Genomic DNA, 12,131 nt, shown 5'->3' on the forward strand with positions numbered 1-12,131 from the left:
ATCGCATTCATGTCAGGTGGTTGAGGTCAAGCCGCTCTGAATGCTGGCAAATTGGGCCCGCTGAGGGACCGCTCGGCTCTACGCTCTGTTCACATGCATTTGGCTTCAGTATCAAACAGCTAACAGAGAGCACCTTGGATTGTTTATTCTTCTCATTCACAGCAGTGGATGCTGGTGATCCACATCACAGCTGTAGGTCACCACGCTCCTACGCTCTGTCTTTATCCTCTCTATTCAAGGCAATTCAATGGCATTGTTGGCAGGAGAGTTTTCTAACAAGCTTTTTTTGCCAAAGCGTGATGGCACAGTTTGATTAGAATGTTGATATCCATCCAAAACCACAACTTCAGAAGTAAGTGAACGATAACTAAAAGTAGAAAAAAAAGAAATTTCTGTAAAAGTTTATTTTTTTCTTATGATTTACATTTAGAAAGTTGAATTTCCATATATTCTAGAATAATTTCAAACAAAGCAAAACATTTCAAGACTTTTCTTGTGTAAATCTTGATGATTATAGCATACAGCCCACGCAAATCTAAAATCCTCTACTAGTGCTATACTAATGCTTAAGCAGTGTTTTTAATGGTGTAGTTATTGGTGTAAAAGTTTTTCCTTAAAGATGGATAAACCATGAACAAATACTACTTATTTTTGTCTCACTGTACTTTGTAAGGAAGGCCTCTCAAATGATATTTCTTAGCTTACAGACTAATTTGAACTATTTTCATTTTCTCCCTTTGACATTACGGTACTAAGACAATTTCTTCCAGTGACAGCTATTTAAGAACCTTTTCACATATTCATTCCATAAGACTTTTAGAAAATCTCAGGCAGGCTGACCTTAAAATGTTCCTGAGGTGCGTTGCCGACTGTCCTGTGTTAGCCAGGACGTCCAGTATTTTGAGTCAAAGTTGTTTGTCCTGAGCAGGACACCCCCCCGTCCCATATTTTGATGTTACTTCTCTATGATCACTAGAAGACACTTAAGTGATCTTGGATCAGGCAATCTGACAAAGCAAGTAATCCATCATGCACAGATCACGTCAACCTAGTGACGCCTTTGGATCAATCACAGCTGTTTCCTGCACATCAAAGACACAAATCCTGCTGAGATAAGTTTTGTTTCTGGATGGTTTTGTTCATTTCAGGCAAAAATGTGGGTTAAAAATACAGATAGACTCAAAAAAAGAAACAGCTTTACAGCAATAAAGATTCATACAACAAAGAGGTGGCTTAAGCCAGTCACTGACAACTTCAGAAAAGCTGTCTGCACTTGGTGCCATTTGTGAGTTTTAAAGGCCACAGAGATGAGGTGATGAACACAGTGTGCTGCTACAATGATGCACAGGAATATCATGCTTGCAAAAGAGCCAGCAATATTGGTGTATTTTTTGTGACAAAGAGAACTTCAGAAGATTAAAAAATGTAGCACAAGAGAAGCATCATGCTCCACACACACCTGGTGCAGGTGCAGCACAGAGCTGAACTCTCTGTATGAGATGTGACTCATCATGTACAGACTTTTCTCTAGTGTGCTAAAGTACTGAAGACTCATCAGAGCTGTTAAAAGCAACAAGAAATTTATCATGAAAAAGTGAACTTGGTGAGTCATGTCTTTCTTTTGGATTTAAAATATTTTTAAATTATCATAAGGCTCCAAGTTCTGGTTTTCTCACTGTTTATTTAAGGTTTATCTGAGCGGTTCTCAAGTGGAGTCCACAAACTGCCAAAGGTCAACAAGAGACTTTTAATGGCATCTGAAGTTAATGATCATCTTTAAATGACAGAATGTAAACATTTAGCAATGGTTTCATTAATTTTCCATCATAAATATATCTGAAATTCTTGTTAGACAGAGGTCTGCGGTTTAATTTTCAGAGTAGTGGCCATTTTTGGGAAAAAGTGGTTTGTTATGAATTACATGGGCTATTTGAGTTTTCATTCAACTACAGATCAAATACACAGTACTTGCTTACAATACAGTACAGCTCATACAGGCTGCCATGGCTCTGAGCTCAAAAGAAAATATCGTGTCCCTTATTTGGCACTGAAATACTTGGCAGCCCTAGCTGCTCCTTACAGCTGGAGACTACCTCATTTGGAAGCAAGGATCTCAGAAGTCAAGAGACAGTATAAAAAGAATGACGTCTCAATGACAGATGAAGCAGAAAAGCACATTTTTATAATGAAATTGTTTGTCTTAACATCAATGCAAACTGTTGTTTGACATATTTACAGAAAAGAACAAAGAAGAGTGTATTACCAAACAGAAAACATAATGAAGTAGTTTCAATATGCACTCAGTGTGTTTCCCTCTGGATTCTCACATTAGTGCACCCTGACTTTGCTCGGAAAATGTTCTTGCTTGCATAAGTATTCAACCCTTAAAGATTTTTTTCTAATTTACAGTTTAAATCTCAGGTTTCAGGAAGGGCCTTTTTCATTATTTAAAAAAAACTAGAGCAGTCCAAAAAGCAGACATCAGTTGGATGCACAAATTCACCCAAAAGCAATCAGTTGCATCTGGTCTGAAAGTGGGATTTCAAAGCAAAGTGCTTGAAGTGTTGCGTATTATTAATGGTGAGTAATTTTTAATATCCTCATTGCATGTTATAGACTTCTTTTGTTGCTCACTTGCATACAAACACATTGAAATACATTTTCAAAGTAACTGGCACACCATATGGATGTGAAACACATCCATCTGGAAAACCACTCATGCACAGCGTTTGGGAAAGGGCAGAGCCTTTGAAAAAACCTTGGAGGGAGATTGGGTGACCATTCTGTCTGTCACATCTTTACAGGAGAATCAGTGCAACAAAACACCAACGAAGCCGCCAGCGAGCTGCGCCCCCACCGAAGGAGTAAACTCCAAGTTGCATAGCACGAATCATGGTGACTGTAGACATGTCAGTGCATGACTTTTGTCATTTTTGAAAAGAGAACAACTTGAAATGTGGTCAAGTTCTGATTAAACTGGCGCTTTAGCAGTATCCACGCTAATGTCTTCCGCCATAATTGCTTGCTTACATCACGACTCAGCCGCGCCCGAAAGTACTGCCCCTCCACGCTGATTTGTCCTTTCACTTCCTAACCAGGCCCAAATGGTTCAAATGGGAGCTTTATAAGATGGATTACCAGTGAGAAACACCGAAACGGGCGTATCCATCTGCTTTGCAAGGTTACATCTTAAGCATTTTAAATGAAACAACACAAGTTCATTTAAAACACATGCATATGATTAAAAAGAAACAGGCCGTGAAAAATAACCTAAAATGACATGTAAGATATGTCAATAAAGAGCTAAAAGCAAGATAAACTTACTGTTTCTTCTTTAAATTACTATAAAACAGGTAGAAGAACAACAGAGCAGTGTTATCAAGACAAGTAAGAGTAGCTTTTCAGGCAGGTCTGTAAAATGTGTCTTGGGGGAATATTTAAAAACAGAAACATGCAGTTGTAACATGACAACATATGGAAAAGTTCAAGGGGGTTGAATACTTAAACAAGGCCCAGGATGCACACACACACACACCGTAGTGGCTACTGGCCATGTGTTGCTGCACATCCACACAGATTCTGGCAGACGTAGAGCTAGAGTCGACCAAACCAGACAATATTCTCTGTGGTTTCAGCTCGTTGGGAATACCAAAAACCCAGGATATGTAAGAGCGAGCCAGCTGGCCTGTATGCGTTCACATGAGTCTAATATGTGTGCATGTGTCCGTGCCATCAGTCGCAGCTTTATCTGGTGTGAGATGAAAGCATGCTGATCATCAAGGAGACGTCAAAGAGCAAGGATCAGTGTGCTTAATAAGATCTGAACACTCTGACACTTTTTTTCTGTGAAACTGAAACAGAGAGGGTTGTTATCCGTGCAGCTGTTTGATGTGTGCTATTCAGCGTGAGTGTTAATGACAAGAGTGTGGAGGAGCGTCTGCCTACACTTAGCCAAGCACCTAAACCTCAAATAGTTTGGGATATGGATCTCCTGGAGATCCAGACTACTTCAAGCAGAAAATTAAATCAGAAAAAATTCTAAAAGAAGTATGTAGACATGTGCATATATGTCATGCACAAAGTAATAATAAGAGACTGAAGATGTTAAATGTCTCTTTTACCCACAGATTTCACTTCTGTTGTGTTGTATTTCATTTTGGATTGGTGCAGTTTGTCATTTTGTCAATGTAGCACACCTATAGCTCCCTCTAGGGTCAAACTCAAGAAGTTGTGCACATTAGAAAAAAAAAAGACAAAAATGGCATGATTCAAAGCATTTTCCCTTAAGAAAGCTAATGTCTATATGACATCAATTATTCATATTTCTTTTTCTATTCTGCAGGCACCTTTCTCACACAAACATCTTCAAAACAGAGCAGCCTGCAGAGCCATATCTGTCTGTCTTTGTGGGAAACACTACTTCCTGTCTGAAATTCTTGTCTGTGTGGAGGCTGACGAGACAAAAGATGATCATTATGTAGCAAAAATGTTGATGCCAGTAGACGGCACACCCACACATTGTCTAACAAAAGACAAGACCTCCTGAAAAAAAAAGAAACTTGAGCCCTGTCTCAGTGTCTGCATGCTCTATTTCTGTTGTCATACTACTCCCTTTTTTTCCTTTTAACATTTTTAGTTTTATGTTCTATATTCACATCCCATTTCATAGCGTTTGCATTAACTCTTCAGCCACACAGAGAGGGACCCTGCATCCTACCAAGCTGAGATGAAACATTTATACCGTCTACCGGAAAGTCCCGAGGATAGCTCATTTTATCAGGCCATTTTACATCCCCGATAATAAAGAGGAATCAACAGAGACTTTTCTCCACAGCAGTCGTGTTTGTGCTCAGTCTCCTGTTCTTTTGATGCCTTCATGTTTCATCCCAGTGGAATGGATACCCAACCTGGGGCTGATGGACTGACAAAAACTGACTCTAAAAAAGACTCTAAACACTGCCAATAAGCAAATAAAGGAGCTCATTGGACAATGTATAAGATAAACAATGAGTCTGTATGAACTGTACAGGAGAAGAACAGTATTGTACATGCTTGTCAATGATTATCCATGCTGAGTTTACAGGCTGTAGAGAGGTGGGCGGGAATGCCATTATGCTATTTTGTTCCAGATACTGTTGCCCAACATTAAACCCTTGATATGTTTTTAATATTTTTACATCGTCTCACAGACAGAGCAGCAGTGAAGCGTATCGTACAGCTTTAAGCTGCTGTTTCCTGTGTAAAACAAAGACGTTTTCTTTATTTTTGTCCAAATTGAGGAAGGACTAGTGATGTAGCTAAGGATATTGTTAGTAATAATAACAATATCAGTTATTATTGTGGAGTTCTTAGTAAAGGATTTATAAAAAATGGTGATAATAGTCATGATAAAACTCAGGGGGAATGTGCCAAATGCATAGGTGAAAGTTCTTAAAGGATAAGTTCACATATTTTGCCATGCAAGCCACTACAGAGATGCTAAGGTTGTTTGATTAATTGGTTGTTGCATTGCTACAAAAACTAAAATGGCATGACAATATTTGGAAATGTGCATGGTGTCCAAAGGTTTAATTCATCTGTCTCTAACTGTTCCCAAACTTTTCTTTTAGCTCCACTATAGGTTTACCCTTAAGTACATATTTTGTTGTAGATTTTTGTTGCAAGAACTGCTGAATGGATGCCATGGACTTTAGTCCGACCAGTAATGTTTACTTCTGAATATATGTAATAACTTCCTCTTCCTCCACTACACATGCAACACAGTCATCAAGCCAAAACTAGTATTACCGCAAAATCTGGAATTTAAGACACATTTTTTTATACCTATTTTTCTATTAAAAAACCCCAACAAACTCTACATGCTAAAAACAGACAATATTACCACTCAGCTGCACAGCCAAACTGAGCTAAATTAAACAGAAATGGTCATACGGAATGACAGTTTAAAATTATATTTTCGGGGCATTCTGTGCCTTTGTTCACAGAGGCAGATGGTTATAGCCATGCCCTACAAAATGGGAGATAGGTATATGGCCACAACTGCCATAAATTTGTCTGTCATTTATTTTGTTGATTCAACTGTCCCTTTCTTCTTCCTGTTTTTCTCCCACCCCCACCCCCCTACTAGCCCCTTCCAACCCCAGAGCAGCTTTGGCAAAAGGCGTCAACATGAGTGTGGTTTGTTCAAAATTCCTGCCCACTAAGGGAAAGGTTTTTGTTTTCACTGTAACGGGGCTAAATACTGCTAAGGCTGTGCTCATGGTGATCAAGGCTGGTCTTTGTTACAATAGGCCACATCAGAGGGTATGGTCTAGACTTGCCCTCTTTATAAAGTGTCTTGCGATAACCTCTATCATGAATAGGTGCTATAGAAAAAAAAGATTATTGATAGATTGATTGCTTGTATAGAGTCAAAAACAGGAATAAGAGAGTTGTAAAGAAGCCATAGGCCAGACTTGAACCTATGCGCTTTAACCATTAGGCCATTTTCACCCCAGGAAGACAGTGTAAAACTTTCTCCCTCTGGGGGACCCCCAGAAGATCAGAATGCGTCTTATTTACTGGTGGAACTATAATCCTGATTTTGCAGTATTTTGAAACCTTTCTTGATGATGTATCTGCAAAAAAAGACATTCCCCAAAGGCATTAGCTATACTTCTTAAAATTTCCAACTTTAATGTGAAGATGCAACATTAGAACAAGTCAGGGCTTTCGGACTGCCTGCATACGTGCCATTCTTTGTGTGCGTGATATGAGAGCCTCATGCACTGAGAATCTTAAGAATAGAAGGCTCGCCTGATTGTACCACGAGTCATGTGCATCATTTGGCCAAAATAGTTGCGCCGTATTTACCTTTCTTTCACAGATGTTTACATCCACATTAGTAGAGCATGACACAGTCAACATAGTCACAGTACTGTTACACTTCCATTTTTTTGATTTTCACAGTAAAAGCCCGGTTTTGACATTTATGTGGAAAAAAATCATCCAGTATCTACTGAAAGCTTTTATTTTTTCCAGCTCAGTTAGGCAAACCATGTCACCTGTAGGGAGTTTACTGAGGCAAAACTGTTGAAGAAAGACAGGGCCGTGACACTACAAGTCGGAACTGACACGTTCCATGGCAGTCACGCAGCCAACATGCACTCACTCTCAAACAGCCATTAGCATCTGAGTCAAGTTTAAAGTATGTTTGTTTAATACCCCTTTGCCATCTGCACATGAAAGAGATTACCAAAATTGCTGATAACTTAAAACTAATTACACCTAGTTTGCACTAAGATTAATGTAACACAATGTGACACTGAACCTATTTTTTAAGACTGATGTTAAAATGGAGCACTGTGTGAGATAATGTAAGGCAATAATGTAGCTTGTTCTAATGATATATGAGGGCAAGGGAATAAAGGTTATTAAGTATTATTAAATACATGTATTTTCTATCAAAAGATGTGCATTGAGATATGAACACATTATCACAGAGCAGATTAAACTCTGGGTTCTTGATCCTTTATCATGCTGACAGTTCAGATAACCATTGTGCCAGCACATCTTTGGAAGAGAAGCAGAGATATAAATCACCCTTTACAAATGATAATGTGTTTTCTATATCAGCGTGAAGATGTCATATATATATATCCTGAACTGTATTTGAGAGCAAGTCCAGATATGCATCCCAGTTTGTATGTTATGCTGTTACAAGTGAGAGAGTATTCATTGTTCAATATGGTGTCTTCCTAAAGTGTAAAGATGATGTTTAGAGTTTGGTACCAGCCATTTTTGAGTTGCTCCAAGTCACTCTGGCTTGAAGGAGACTAAATCTGCATTGATGTTTAATGCTGCATGATGTTTGTGTAAACAAAGCGAGCACCATGACAGGATGCGAACTCCCCGATCAACAGTGTCCCTCGGCTGTGCTGCAGAAAGAGAAGAGTTTATATCTTATCTTGATGTTATTTATGTGTTTGCATCAGATTATTTATATATTAATTGATTCATGTATTTTTTCTCAAAGCTGATTATTATTCAAAGCCTGGGGAGAAGAGATCCAACTGTCACCAAAACATGAATAAAGTGTCTAATGAAGCCGATTTGAAAGAGAATTATTTTGACTGACTTCAGGCTGCTGTCATTTCTGCAATCTTCAATTCATGAGGTGAAGGCTGGGGCTGTCTCTCTTTCTCATGATGTTTAAGAGAATTCCCACTCATATTACCAGATGACAGTATATAACTGCATACTAACGATGCAATTTAAAAATGAAGCTAAACAAAAGCGATAAAGAGCAGAGACAGTGGTAATCACAACTTGTGACTGAAGGTCATGGAGTTTGTGTGACAATTACAAAAAATATGATGAAAAATATGACGAGATAAAAGTAGGTCTAGAATTATTTTAAGACACCAGCATGCATCTCTTCTTGGCTTCAGCTGCCACTGTCTTCTTCCATCTTTTAGCCTCAGCCATTTTACCAGATAATGCAGAGATCTAACTCGGGGATGACTGGCTTCTTTTTAGCTGAAAGCTGATAAGTGAACTAGTGCATGCACTTTCAGTGAGAGAACCACAGCCCACTGCCAGAGTTAGATGGTGCTGAAAAAATGTGACTGTGCTCTGTTGGAAAGAAAGACCCCAATCTCCCAGTCAAAAGTGACTGAACTGTTAGATTGACTTCAAAACTACAGTTGCAAGGTGGAAATGTCACACATTGTTGCTTGAATGGAAGAACTTGTTTTAGACTGTGTGTTTAAAAAACACTTTCTCAGACCTGACTGATCTGTGTGTGTATGTGAGAGCATGTGGGTGTGCACGTATGTTTTTTATTTAAGAGAACAGTAGATCAATCATGACCTGCTCATAAGGCCAGTAATTAGTGATAAAGTTCTGGCTCATATTAAGGCTTAGTGAAGATCACAGGAGTGGAGACGGGGAGAGTGAGCTGATATTTTCTTAAAGACGGCAGAGGAGTGAAGAAACAACTCAACACCTGTGGAGAAAGGTCACTTTTACCCTAACAAGCTATTCTCTCCCTCTACACAGACCTCCTTTGTTCATAAAGCTTTTCCCTTACCCCCCGTTAGCGCTTGTTGCTGCAATTGTTTTTGATTTCAAAGTTTAAAATTCCTCATTTTAGCCTGTAGACATTTATTCTTGCCCTTCTGCCTTCATGCCTTTCCTGCTCTTTCATTCCCTGTGCTTCAAACATGAGAAAATGTCTTAACCTTTCCAGAAAAGTCACTTTCTGGTATTTAATAGTTAAAATGTTTATTCCTACAAATGACAGAAAATCACTGCCCCACTGCTGCCTCCATGCTCCAAAATACTTTGGCCAGCTGCAGTGTCTGGCAAATACAGAGCAGTCATTATGGTGAAGTTTACATTGTGAGCTTCATGTAATGCATCAAACAGCCCCCCTCCAGGGGTTTAGTTGGCATCGGAGAGAAGTCAGGCTTGTAGTCACAGTAGAGGAGGATGTTCACGTTTGTATTTTGACTGAGTTCAAACACACACATTAACTTCTGTTCCCTGTACACATAGTAACAGGAATTCAGTCAAATTAAAGTGTTAACTCTGGCTGTTAAAAACAGGGTCTCATGAGGCATGTGCTCACTCAGCCCCTCCAAACATTTATCCGCATTTGCCCAAATTCAAGCTTATGCTGAGCTCTGATTGGGTATTGAACAAAATTAAACCAAAAATAAAGACTTCTGGGTCATGCATGCATTTGAATGTCGTACTTATTTTTTAACCTTTTTAATTAACTTCCACCAAGAGAACCTCAGTGCTGAGTTGTGCTTTGAGAAAAAAAATGCCGCAAAATGCAGGATTTCTGTTTTCACCACACTTAATTTAATGTGCTTAGCCCAGTTTCTGAGACTTCCTGCTTGATGCCTCATCTGTTGTTAATGGCATGAAGTTTATTTAACCTCAGTGTGATTGACGGCTCATGTGTTACGTTTTGCTGTTGAACGTCTCCTAGACACTGGCTGAATGCAGCATAAAAACACAGTATCAAATATTTTTACAGGAAACGTGTGTTTTGTGTTAAAATCAGTCCTGATCACCGGTTAATTTATGAGACAAAAGGTTTTTGGTGTTTTTCTTGGATCTTTGAGTAGATGGTGCTGTGTCAGTCATTGCTCTAGTAATTGCCCTTAAAGGTTGAACAGAAACAAAGGGAGATGATTCTGCACAGTGAGTTAACACAAGGCTGACAGAAGAAGGTACAACTATGGTGGCATGCCAGTTGGTTTCACTATTTACTTAAGTAAATAGTGGACACTGAGCCAGTGGCTTTAATCTGGTGTGTTTACAGTGCATTCAGAAAGCATTCAGACCCCCTTTTTTCTTATTTTGCAGCCTGATGCAACAGTAAAAAAAAAAATATTTTTATTCTCATTAATCAGTACTCAGTAACCCTATGTGACAAAGTGAAAACAGAATTTTAGAAATTTTTGCAAATTTGTAAAAAATAAAAAGCTGAAATATCACATCGGCCTAAGTGTTCAGACCCTTTGCAACCCTTGACTGTGCTTCTTTAAGATGTTTCGCCTCTCCTCCAAGAGGCTTACTCTACAACTGTGGCTCAGTAGGTAGAGTCTGTTCTCCTGCAAAGGTTGTTGGTTCGATCCCCAGCTCCTGCGGTCAGATGTTCGATGTGTCCTTAACCCCACTGCTCTGGTGGTGAACAGGTATGGGTGCAGATGCATGGGTTTAGCTAATCTAATGGCCGATTCTCCATAGCAACCTCTGCCATCAGTGTGAGAGTGTGGAGTGAATGGAGTGAAAGGGTTTGAAAGAGTAGGTGTGACCTGCGTTGTAAAAGTGCTTTCAGTAGTCAGACAACTAGAAAATCACTCTACAAGCTTGAGTACAGTTTACCGTTTCTTCAGTTCCAATTTGACTAGAACCAAAGTTGTACGTTATAGTCTCAGTTGACCTGTTGTCCTCTGTTGGATCAAAAGCACCAATAACATGCATGTGACTGGTCAATAGAAGCTATAAATTCCAACTTTGGCCCCAGTCATGTAAGAACTAAACGAGGGGAGGCGAAACATCTTCAAGAACCTCAAACAAGTCCAGTAGCCCCTTTGATGAGGACCTGGACACTTGATATTTAGCTGAGGTGCCTCCTATTGCTCTTGATCCTTGCTGAGATGTTTCTACACCTTGATTGAAGTCCACCTGTGGTATATTAAATTGATTGGACATGATTTGGAAAGGCACACACCTCTCTATAGAAGGCCTCACAGCTGACAATGTATATTAGAGCCCTGAGGTCAGAGGAACTGCTGGCAGAGCTCAGAAAAAGGATTGTCAAATCCAGCAGTTTTCAAAGAGCTGGTCACCCATCCAAACTGAGCAGAACCGATGATCACTCTGAGCTCCAGATTCCTCTGTGGAGATGGGACAAAGTTCCAGAAGGACAGCAGTCTTTGACCGATCCGGGCTTATGGCAGAGGGCAGAGTGGAAGAGGGAAGCCTCTCCTCAGTGCAAAAAACATGAAAACCTGATTGGAGTTTGCAAAAACCTTCCTGTGAAAGCCAAGTGGGCTTTCATGTGTTTTGCACTGAGGAGAGGCTTCTATCTAGCCACTCTGCCATAGGCTCATTAGTTCTGTTTTCACTTTAGTCTTGTACTGTTGACTTAAAAAATTGAACCTGATAAAGTTATCTTTAATGCGCTCAAGAAATGGCGTAACGTGGCGTAACGTATTCCCATTTACAGTAACTTACGGGGGGTTCTGGGCTATGTTGTTAGGCTTTAAATAATGAAAACAGTTCAAATTGATGTTTACTTTTGACAGCAATATGTCACTTTTTTGCATGGGACCTGGGGGGTCGCAACTCTTCGATATGTGAAAGTGCGGCTAAAGGAACAGAAGGTTGGAAACCACTGCTATGGAGGATATGGTACTGTTACGATGCAAGCTAACGTTTGCATCTGCTAGCTAGCGAACATGTGACCAGCAACAGCAGCACATTTAATCAAGCAAATGGCATTAAAGTTGAAATAAGTTAAATTTTTAGGGAGTAAAAGTTGTGAAATTTCAGTGGTTGTTGTCTAATGTCTGTTTGCGATTTACTGTTAAAATGTAAGTAGAAGAAGAAAACAGTCAGTGTGCAATCTG

Source organism: Cheilinus undulatus, linkage group 6 (genome assembly GCF_018320785.1).
Source record: "Cheilinus undulatus linkage group 6, ASM1832078v1, whole genome shotgun sequence".
In the NCBI taxonomy this organism is placed as follows: domain Eukaryota; kingdom Metazoa; phylum Chordata; class Actinopteri; order Labriformes; family Labridae; genus Cheilinus; species Cheilinus undulatus.